Raw genomic sequence first — 12173 nt, forward strand, 5'->3', positions numbered from 1 at the left:
TTCCATCGGGCCCTGACAGCCTCGGCGTACTTGATGAGTGTTTCCCCGTTCTTGCCCAGGAGTGGGGCGGGGCCTTGGGAGTTTGGACCGTAGGTGGCCTTGCCATGCATTTGCCCATTCATCTAACCTGTCCAAGTCCACGTGCAGCCTCCTAGCATCCTCCTCGCAGCTCGTACTGCCACCCAGCTTAGTGTCATCTGCAAACTTGGAGATATTACATTCAATTCCTTCGTCTAAATCATTAATGTATATTGTAAAGAGCTGGGGTCCCAGCACTGAGCCCTGCGGTACCCCACTAGTCACTGCCTGCCATTCTGAAAAGGAACCATTTATTCCCACTCTTTGCTTCCTGTCTGCCAACCAGTTCTCTATCCACGTTAATACATTACCCCCAGTACCATGTGCCTTAATTTTGCACACTAATCTCCTGTGTGGGACCTTGTCAAAAGCCTTTTGAAAGTCTAAATACACCACATCCACTGGTTCTCCCTTATCCACTCTAGTAGTTACATCCTTAAAAAACTCTAGAAGATTTGTTAAGCATGATTTCCCTTTCATAAATCCATGCTGACTTGGACCGATCCTGTCACTGCTTTCCAAATGCGCTGCTATTACATCTTTAATAATTGATTCCAGCATTTTCCCCACCACCGATGTCAGGCTAACCGGTCTACTATTACCCATTTTCTCTCTACCTGCTTTTTTAAAAAGTGAGGTTACATTAGCTACCCTCCAATCCATAGGAACTGAACCAGATTCCATGGAATGTTGGAAAATGACCACCAATGCATCTACTATTTCTAGGGTCACTTCCTTAAGTACTCTGGGATGCAGACTATCAGGCCCTGGGGATTTATTGGCCTTCAATCCCTTCAATTTCCCTAACACCATTTCCTGACTAATAAGGATTTCCCTCAGTTCCCCCTTCTCGCTAGACCCTCGGTCCCCGAGTATTTTTGGGAGGTTATTCATGTCTTCCTTAGTGAAGACAGAAGCAAAGTATTTGTTCAATTGGTCTGCCATTTCCTTGTTCCCCATTATGAATTCACCTGAATCTGACTGCAAGGGACCTGCATTAGTCTTCACTAATCTTTTTCTCTTCACATATCTATAGAAGTTTTTGCAGTCAATTTTTATGTTCCCTGCAAGCTTACTCTCATACTCTATTTTCCTCCTCCTAATTAATCCCTTGGTCCTCCTCTGCTGAATTCTAAATTTCTCCCAGTCCTCAGGTTTGCTGCTTTGTCTGGCCAATTTATATGCCTCTTCCTTGGATTTAACACTTTCCCTAATTTCCCTTGTTAGCCACGGTTGAGCCACCTTCCCTTTTTTATTCTTATGCCACACAGGGATGTACAATTGTTGTAGTTCATCCATGTGATATTTAAATGTCTGCCATTGCCTATCCACCGTCAGTCCTTTAAGTATCAGTCGCCAGTCTATCCCAGCCAATTCACGTCTCATACCGTCGAAGTTTCCTTTCTTTAAGTTCAGAACCCTAGTCTCTGAATTAACTGTGTCACTCTCCATCTTAAGGAAGAATTCTACCATAGTATGGTCACTTTTCCCCAAGATGCCCCACACGACTAGATTGCTAATTAATCCTCTCTCGTTGCACAAGACCAAGTCTAGGATGGTCTGCTCTCCAGTTGGTTCCTCGACATATTGGTCTAGAAAACCATCCCTTCTACACTCCAGGAAATCCTCCTCCACAGTATTGCTACCAGTTTGGTTAGCCCAATCAATATGTAGATTAAAATCACCCATGATAACTGCTGTACCCTTATTGCATGCATCCCTAATATCTTGTTTGATGCCATCTCCAACCTCCCTACTACTGTTTGGTGTTCTGTGCACAACTCCCACTAATGTTTTCTGCCCTTTGGTGTTTCGCAGCTCTACCCATATAGATTCCACATCATCCACACTAATGTCCTTCCTTACTATTGCGTTAATCTCCTCTTTAACCAGTAACGCTACCCCACCTCCTTTTCCTTTCTGTCTGTCCCTCCTGAATATTGAATACTCCTGGATGTTGAGTTCCCAGCCTTATTTACCCTGGAGCCATGTCTCCGTAATCCCAATTACATCATATCCGTTAACATCTATTTGCGCAGTCAATTCATCTACCTTATTACAGGGGCAGGGAGGTGTTGCTACAGTTGTACAGGGCCTTGGTGAGGCCACACCTGGAGTATTGTGTACAGTTTTGGTCTCCTAACCTGAGGAAGGACATTCTTGCTATTGAGGGAGTGCAGCGAAGGTTCACCAGACTGATTCCCGGGATGGCGGGACTGACCTATCAAGAAAGACTGGATCAACTGGGCTTGTATTCACTGGAGTTCAGAAGAATGAGAGGGGACCTCATAGAAACATATAAAATTATGACGGGGTTAGACAGGTTAGATGCAGGAAGAATGTTCCCAATGTTGGGGAAGTCCAGAACCAGGGGTCACAGTCTAAGGATAAGGGGTAAGCCATTTAGGACCGAGATGCGGAGGAACTTCTTCACCCAGAGAGTGGTGAACCTGTGGAATTCTCTACCACAGAAAGTTGTTGAGGCCAATTCACTAAATATATTCAAAAAGGAGTTAGATGAGGTCCTTACTGCTAGGGGGATCAAGGGGTATGGCGAGAAAGCAGGAATGGGGTACTGAAGTTGAATGTTCAGCCATGAACTCATTGAATGGCGGTGCAGGCTAGAAGGGCCGAATGGCCTACTCCTGCACCTATTTTCTATGTTTCTATGTTTCTATTACAAATGCTCCTTGCATTGAAACTCAGAGCCTTCAGGCTTGTTTTTTTAATACTCTTTGTCCTTTTAGAATTAAGTTGTAATGTGGCCCTTTTTGATTTTTGCCCTTGATTTCTCTGCCCTCCTTTCTATCCTCCTTTTCTCCTTTCTATCTTTTGCTTCTGCCGCCTTTTTACTTCCCTCTGTCTCCCTACATAGATTCCCATCCCCCTGCCATTTTAGTTTAAACCCTCCCCAACAGCACCAGCAAACAATCCCCCTTGGGCATTGGTTCCGATCCTGCCCAGGTGCAGACCGTCTGGTTTGTACTGGTCCCACCTCCCCCAGAACTGGTTCCAATGTCCCAGGAATTTGAATCCCTCCCTCTTGCACCATTCCTCAAGTCACGTATTCATCTGTGCTATCCTGCAATTCCTACTCTGACTAGCATGTGGCACTGGTAGCAATCCTGAGATTACTACCTTTGAGGTCCTACTTTTTAATTTAACTCCTAGCTCCCTAAATTTAGCTTGTAGGACCTCACCCCGTTTTTTAACCTATATCGTTGGTACCTATATGCACCATGACAACTGGCTGTTCACGCTCCCCCTCTAGAATTGGCTACCTCTTTGACCAAGCTTTTTGCCACCAGGCCTAATAACTCTTTATATGGCTCGGCGTCAAATTTTGTTGGATAACGGAAGCGCCTTGAGATGTTTTACTATGTTCAAGGCGCTATATAAATGCAAGCTGTTGCTGTTGTCCCATGGGATTTGAGGCAAATGAAATCTCGTGGATCGGAGTGAAGAGAATGCTTCTATAAAGCAATTGTGTGTAGATGGAATTAGAACTGATCAGAGTTCTATAACCACTTTTATTTTACATTGCTGCTCCATTTTGAATATATAACTAGCCCGAATGAGCCTGGGATATGTTGTCGTTCACACTAGTATGGCACACTGTAGGGTGAAAGAGGCAAGTTGATATGAACCTGTCTGTTTATGTTTCAGCAGCTTTGGTCTGAAACTCACCCTGGAAAACAGCTACACTATGGGAAAATATCCCCTTGGATTACATCTGATCTTTGGATGATGAAATGGAGGCTGTAAAGGGCATCATTAGCAAATCCCGTAAATGCCGACAAGCAACGGGAAACTAAAGGCCAAATGCCTGGGATGTATCTAGGGGGTGAGTACTTCCAAATCATCACGCTAATTTCTGCAGGTAAATCACGGGCAGGATGGGCCAAATGGTCCCAAACTGTGCTGTAAAACTCCAGGTCCTTTCCCCTTTCAGGCACTGTCACTGTGATACCATTTAAAGAATCCTCTTCAACTGGCTAAACTGGATTAATGACTCACGGTGATACCAGCAGATCCTGAGCAGCAAAAGCGAGTACTCCCACTGCTCCGGGCTGTGAATTTACCCACTGCAACTCCGTCCACCTCAGATCCTGAACTTGTGTTGTTGAAGAGACAATTACTGACACTAAATCACAGCGAGCTAGAGTGAGTGAATGCAACCTCCCCCAGAACAGTGTTCCAAAACTCCCCTGCACTGTGATTGTAATATCCAGTTGGAATCACAGAATCCATGTAATCACAGGTAGAGATAAACAAATTGTTAATATTATGGTCTGCCTGGACATTTGTCTTTTGTATGTTTTTCACATTAAAGTTATGAACTTTTCTAGGATTTTGTGGTCCTTGTTATTTTGCCTTAAGGGAGTAGAAGCAACATATGAAGGCATCCGTACATAGTCAGTAATACACTGTATATAGTCATTATCAACCACACAGCCAACTTTAGTGTCGTCTGCAAACTTCTTAAGCATTCTTAAGCATATTCAAATAGAAATCGTTGATATATACCACAAAAAGCAAGGGACCCAGTACTGAGCCCTGCAGAACCCCACTGAAACATCCTTCCAGTCACAAAAACATCCATCAATCATTATCCTTTGCTTCCTATCTCCATGCCAATTTTGGATCCAACTTGCCACTTTGCCCTGTATCCCATGGGCTTTAACCATCATGACCAGTCTACCATGTGGGACCTTATCAAAAGCCTTGAAAAAGTCCATATATACTACATCATACACACTACCCTCATCGACCCTCTTAGTTACCTCCTTGAAATATTCAATCAGGTTAGTCAAACACGATCTTCCCTCAACAAATCCATGCTGACTATCCCTAATTAATCCTTGCCTATCCAAATGTAGATTTATCCTGTCTTTCAGGATTTTTTCCAATAATTTTCGCACCACTGAGGTTAGGCTAACAGGCCTGTAATTACTCGGCCTATCCCTTTCTCCCTTCTTAAACAAGGGTACGACATTAGCAGTCCTCCAATCCTCTGGCACCATGCCCAGATCCAAAGAGGACTGCAGGAGGATATCAATCTATTGATCAGGTGAGCAGAGCAGTGGCAAATGGAATTTATTCAGAGAAGTGTGAAGTGATGCAGTTTGGGAGGGCTAATAAGGAAAGGGTATATACATTAAGCAGTAGGCCACATAACAGTGTAGATGTACAAAGGGACCTTGGAGTGCTTGTCCACAGATCCCTGAAAGTAGCAGGCCAGGTGGATAAGGTGGTTAAGAAGGCATATGGAATACCTTTATTGGCCGAGGCATAGAATATAAAAGCAGGGAGGTTATGCTTAAATTGTATAATACTTTGGAGTTCTGGTCGCCGTATTATAGGAAGGACGTGATTGCACTAGAGAGGCTGTAGAGGAGATTTACTAGGACGCTGCCTGGAATGGAGAATCTTAGTTATGAGGACAGATTGGATAGGCTGGGTTTGTTCTCATTGGAACAGAGGAGGTTGAGAGGAGACCTTTTTGAAGTGTATAAAATATTGAGGGGCCTGGACATACTGGAGCACACTCCGCGATATATCTGCGCACTAGGTCCGTGCAGCAGAGCAAGTCTCCAGTCCCCTTGGTTAATCCTTGCCACTGGACCAAAACCGAGCTCTGTCAAGCCCGTGTGGTAGCTGGTGTGCAACAATCACCACATGTTCAGGACTGGATCATCGGGTCCTTCATTGAAACACCTGTGAACTCGTGGAAGCAAGTCATCCTCCTTCGAGGGACTGCCTATTATGATGATGGTATATAGGTAGTAACACACTGTATGTAGTCAGTAAAGCATGGTATATAATCAGTAATGCAGCTAGTTGGAGACCACCTATTTGAACCACACCGTGCTGGGATGTAGGTTTGATCCCTGACCAAGTCCCAGATCTTAGATGCTCTACTGGCAACACACATCAGGTGCGGCTAAAAAAGAGAGAAAGGAAGTAAAACATATCACCCAGTGCCTGGCTCGGAATACTGTTGTATACATGCAGCATTCTAGACTACAGACAGTCCTGGGCCTGGAGACCAAGAGGAATTGGGACACTGGACCAGGAACACCCCCCCCCCGCACACCCTCCCCACAAGGCTACAGTCAGTCCGGAACCTGGAGACCAAGAGGGATTGGGACACTGGACCAGCAACCCTCCCCACAAGGCTACAGTCAGTTCGGGACTTGGAAACCAAGAGGGATTGGGATACTGGACCAGGAACGCCCCCCCCCCCCACCCTCCCCACAAGGCTACAGTCAGTCCGGAACCTGGAAACCAAGAGGGATTGGGATACTGGACCAGGAACGCCCCCCCCCCCCCCCTCCCCACAAGGCTACAGTCAGTCCGGAACCTGGAAACCAAGAGGGATTGGGACACTGGACCAGGAACCCTCCCCCCAAGGCTACAGTCAGTCCAGAACCTGGAAACCAAGAGGGATTGGGACATTGGACCCACCTCCGCCCCCTCCCCCCCCAAGGCTACTTTCACTACATGACCTGAAAAGACTAAGAGAGCTTGAGAAGTTAAAGGTGGAGAGTTACTCTCCAAATCCAAAATGTGTGATGCAGAGCAGGAGGGAATGCTGTAACATATTTCTACATCCCTGACTCTCCTCACAGCAAGTTCTTAATGTGAGCTCTGCAGCTCCCAGGAGGGAAGGAGGAGATGTGGGAGAAGTGGCCCAGGTCTCCCTTCCCAGAGGCTGGCCTTAAATGTCACTTGTCCCACTTTCTCTGGTCAACAGGTGCGAGGGAGGCAATGAGTGGGGATGGGAGGAAAATTGTGCCCACCTTGAAATGGAAACCAATGATATGTTGATGACGTGTCTCTCTGTTGTTGTGCACTGAAGTCTCCCTGTTCTGCAGTCTTCCGTTGAAAGTATAATCTCAGAACTTTACTTAGACTCTGTTCATAGAACAGCTCGGTTCAAAGATTGTGTGAAGGAGACCTCGATAACCTCAGACAGCCTCTGTTGTTGTTGTAGCATGGAACTCAGTCAAAGTGCCTTTAATCATTTTAAGGCTTGTGATTTTCATAGAATAGATCCACAGCACCAAATATGGTTGCTGCCGTGATCTTATCATTCCTCTGACTGTAGATTGCCAAGTCTGTTTATAACATGAGGTATTATTGTCTAGAGATTTCCCTTTAGCAGTTCATTTTTTCCACTGGCAATCTTGTTTTCCACTACACCGTGTTTATCTGCCTGGAATAAAATCAAAGGGTAACGAACACCCAGTTGCTGCTGCAACACTGAGGCAGTTGTGCAGGGGAGTGTTTTATTGTTAAATATGCTGACACTTCATGTACTTTGTAGTTGGGTTCAAGTAAACAGACCGAAAAAGGGCCAGGGTTAATAATTATGGGATCAGCCCACACTCTGCAAATACATCGAGGAAAAAAAAACTGAGAGAGAAATCCATTCTGAGACAAGGATCACACAACACTGAACCAATGCATTTAACAGGAAGGACAAAAAGGCAGTAAACACAGTAATATCCACATCATCAAAATGATAGCTTGTACAAATCTCGGTCAGTGCCAGAGCCAGGCGCCAACGTTCACAGAGGTTTTTTCTGAAAGCTGAAGTTTCTAAAAAGGAATGGCCTGATTTGTATTTTTGCAATGCAGTTGAATTGTATTTCATCCTTGGCCTTCTGTGTGTGGGACCCACGTGTTATCTGCTTGCAGGGAGGCTTTATAGCAGCGACTGTTTGTGCCAATATAGCTGCATGTATTAAACATCGGAATGTGCTTTTGGCTCATTTAGCGGGTGGAATGGAGACTTACTTCCTGTTATGGTCAATCCGTCGCGAGGCAACCAGAGTTTTTGTTACTGATAAAAAACACATGTTAATTCCCCCAGCTCTTTAAATCGGGTCATTCCCATCGAAACATTTTACAAAGTACAAGGAGGAAAAGAATGTTGCGTTGAAAAGATCGACTGAATAACTTCAGATTTCCTTTCTCTTTCTTGTCTGAATTGCAACAGCAAGAACTCACAAATAAAGAACAGGCCTTTGTTTCAACAGAATATCCTGTCTGCAAGAGTTCTGTGCCCACAACAGGAAGCATGTAACCGCAACTCTTAGAAACAAACAGCTGCTTCTGTTACCTGTGCTTCATTGTTCTTTGAACAAGTTTTCCCCTAGCCTGGCAGCTCCTCAAGGTTATCCCTTTGAATAAGATTACACTCAGGCTGTAAACGATTAACATTGGGAGTGGTGTCCGAGATCAGAACATTGATCTTTTACCTCCGAATTCTGGGTTCCACAAGAACATAAGAAATAGGAGCAGGAGCGGGTCGTTTGGCCCCTCGAGCCTGCTCTGCCATTTAATAGGATCATGATTGACCTCATCCTGGCCTCAACTCCACTTCCCCGCCCGCTCTCCATAACCTTTGACTCCCTTATTGTTCAAAAATCTGTCTATCTCCACCATAAATATATTCAATGTCCCAGCCTCCATGGCTCTCTGGGGCAGAGAATTCCAAAGATTCATGACCCTCTGAGAGAAGAAATTCCTCCTCATTTCCATTTTAAATGGGCAACACCTTATACTGAAACTATGCCCCCTAGTTCTAGATTCCCCCACGAGGGAAAATATCCTCCCTGTCAAGCCTCCTCAGAATCTTATACATTTCAATAAGATCACATCTCATTCTTCTAAACTCCAATGAGTATAGGCCCAACCTGCTCAACCTACCTTCATATGACAACCCCTTCATCTCAGGAATCAACCTCATGAACCTTCCCTGAACTGCCTCCAGTGCAAGTATATCCTTCCTCAAATAAGAAGACCACAACTGTACGCAGTACCCCAGGTGTGGTCTTACTACAGTTGTAGCAGGACTTCCCAACTTTTATACTCCATCTCCCTTACAATAAAGGCCAACATTCCATTTGCCTTCCTAATTACTTGCTGTACCTGAATGCTAACTTTTTGTGTTTCATTTACAAGAACCCCCGGGTCACTCTTTACCACAACATTTTGTAATCTCTCCCCATTTAAATAATAATTTGCTTTTTTATTTTTCTAACAAAAGTGGATAATCTCATATTTTCCCACATTATACACCATCTGCCAAATTTTTGCCCACTCACTTAGCCTATCTATAATCCCTTTGGAGATTCATTCCGTCCTCCTCACAACTTGGTTTCTCACCTATCTTTGTATCATCAGCAAATTTGGCTACATTACACTCGGTCCCTTCATTCAAGTCATTAATATAAATGGTAAATAGTTGAGGCTCCAGCACTGATCCCTGTGACACCCCACTAGTTACAGTTTGCCAACCTGAAAATTACTCATTTATCCCAACTCTCTGTTTTCTGTTAGTCAGCCAATCCTCTATCCATGCTAATATATTACCCCCAGCCCCGTGAGCTTTTATCTTGTGCAGTAACCTCTTATGAGGCACCTTATCGAATGCTTTCTGGAAATCCAAATAGACAACATCTACTGGTTCCCCTTTATCTACCCAGCTCGTTACATCCTCAAAGAACCCCAGCAAATTTGTCAAACAGGATTTCCCTTTCATAAATCCATGCTGACTCTGCTTCACTGCATTTTGATTTTCTAACTGTCCTGCTACAACTTCCTTAATAGTAGACTTCAGCAGTTTCCCAATAAGAACAAAAGAAATAGGAGCAGGAGTAGGCCATATGGCCCCTCGAGCCTGCTCCGCCATTTAATACGATCATGGCTGATCTGATCATGGACTCAGGTCCATTTCCCTGCCCGCTCTCCATAACCCCTTATTCCCTTATCGGTTAAAAAACTGTCTATCTCTGTCTTAAATTTATTCAGTGTCCCAGCTTCCACAGCTCTCTGAGGCAGTGAATTCCACAGATTTACAACCCTCTGAGAGAAGAAATTCCTCCTCATCTCAGTTGTAAATGGCCGGCCCCTTATTCTGAGATCATACCCTCAAGTTCTAGTCTCCCCTATCAGTGCAAACATCATATCTGCATCCACCTTGTCAAGCCCCCTCATAATCTTATATGTTTCGATAAGATTACCTCTCATTCTTCTGAATTCCAATGAGTAGAGGCCCAACCTACTCAACCTTTCCTCATAAGTCAACCCCCTCATCTCCGGAATCAACCTAGTGAACCTTCTCTGAACTGCCTCCAAAGCAAGTATATCCTTTCTTAAATATGGAAACCAAAACTGTACGCAGCATTCCAGGTGTGCCCTCACCAATACCCTGTATACCCTGTATAGCAAGACTTCCCTGCTTTTATACTCCATCCCCTTTGCAATAAAGGCCAAGATTCCATTTGCCTTCCTGATCACTTGCTGTACCTACATACTAATCTTTTGTGTTTCATGCACAAGTACCCCCAGATCCTGCTGTACTGCAGCACTTTGTAATTTTTCTCCATTTAAATAATAACTTGCTCTTTGATTTTTTTCTGCCAAAGTGGAAAACCTCACACTTTCCAACATTATACGCCATCTGCCAAATTTTTCCCCACTCACTTAGCCTGTCTATGTCCTTTTGCAGATTTTTTGTGTCCTCCTCACACATTACGTTTCCTCCCATCTTTGTATCGTCAGCAAACTTGGCAACTTTACACTCAGTCCCTTCTTCCAAGTCGTTAATATAGATTGTAGAAGCTACACTACGCACAAACTAGCGCTCAGCTTTGTTCAGGTGAAAATAAAACATATCTGAACACACCATCAGCAAGTAGTTTGTAACAAACCTCACTTTTATTTGTGATATTCATCTGGGTCTTTTCAACTTACACTTAAGTTGTACACTTAATGTACAGCGACCTCCCCCAAAGTCAATGATGTATGAGGCCTCAAACCTCACACCAGTGTGGGGGCCACTGGCCTTTCACTACAGGCTGTATAATCACTTCAACCGACCTCTGTGTCTCAGTTAGCAGGAAAATAAATCAATCCGCATCACCCTCTCGTGATCCCTGATAGAAAGCACTTGTACTTGGATATTGGATATCCAGTGCTGCTATCCCCATCCAGTGCTGCCCCCCCCACCCATCCAGTGATGCTATCCCCATCCAGTGCTGCCCCCCCCCACCCATCCAGTGCTGCTATCCCCATCCAGTGCTGCCCCCCCCACCCATCCAGTGCTGCTATCCCCATCCAGTGCTGCCCCCCCCCCACCCATCCAGTGCTGCTATCCCCATCCAGTGCTGCTCACCCTCCAGCCACCATTTTCCCCCTCCTGGACTCTGCTGGAGGATCAACAATCCTCAATCCTCTCCATGTTTCCCTCCAGAATGTCAGTTCACTCACGAGCCAGGTCTTTATCACCCACAAGCTCATTGTGGATTTCTCTGGGCAGAACACAGACACGAGAAAGGCAGCGAGGGAGATTCTGCTGCTGACTGCAAATTCCAGGCCAATATCTTCGTCCTTCCAACGAGCTGCTGATTGTGCAAGTGGTGATTTTGTAGTCTCAGATGTTTCCATCTGCAGAACTTGTTATCAATGAATTAAAGCACGGGAGTGCTTTTTACTTAGGTTTATTGTCTAAACTGACTAAATTGCTTTAATTTTGGGTAGGAGCACCAGTAAATAAGGGGATAGGGGAGAGGCACCTGTAAATGGGGGGATAGGGGAGGGGCACCTGTAAATTGGGGGATAGGGGAGGGGCACCTGTAAATGGGGGGAGAGGGGAGGGGCACCAGTAAATGGGAGGATAGGGGAGGGGCACCTGTGAATAAGGGGATGGGGGAGGGGCACCTGTAAATTCAAAAGTCATAAGAGTTAGGAACAGGAGTAGGCCATCTAACCCCTCGAGCCTACTCCGCCACTCAACAAGATCTGGCCATGGACTCAGCTCCACTTACCCACCCGCTCCCCATAACCCTTAATTCCCTTATTGGTTAAAAATCTGTCTATCTGTGATTTGAATACATTCAATGAGCTAGCCTCAACTGCTTCCTTGGGCAGAGAATTCCACAGATTCACAACCCTCTGGGAGAAGAAATTCCTTCTCAACTCGTTTTTAAATTGGCTCCCCCGTATTTTGAGGCTGTGCCCCCTAGTTCTAGTCTCCCCGACCAGTGGAAACAACCTCTCTGCCTCTATCTTGTCTATCCCTT

At 45.0% G+C, this 12173-nt stretch overlaps 1 protein-coding gene across 5 annotated transcripts in view; it reads left to right on the plus strand.

The window, feature by feature from the left end:
* LOC139272561 (paramyosin-like) overlaps window positions 1–4362 on the plus strand; it is a 43205-nt gene extending 38843 nt beyond the window's left edge. For 3 of the 5 annotated variants that reach the window (XR_011594888.1, XR_011594885.1, XR_011594889.1), the window contains one exon: window positions 3748–4362. The gene's annotated coding sequence lies outside the window, so the exon portion shown is untranslated. Of the gene's footprint in view, window positions 1–3744 lie in introns of all 5 variants that reach the window. The other 2 variants (XR_011594887.1, XR_011594886.1) reach the window with 2 other exon arrangements.
* Window positions 4363–12173: the final 7811 nt, after the last annotated feature.

This window comes from Pristiophorus japonicus, chromosome 9, assembly GCF_044704955.1.
Source record: "Pristiophorus japonicus isolate sPriJap1 chromosome 9, sPriJap1.hap1, whole genome shotgun sequence".
Taxonomy (NCBI): domain Eukaryota; kingdom Metazoa; phylum Chordata; class Chondrichthyes; family Pristiophoridae; genus Pristiophorus; species Pristiophorus japonicus.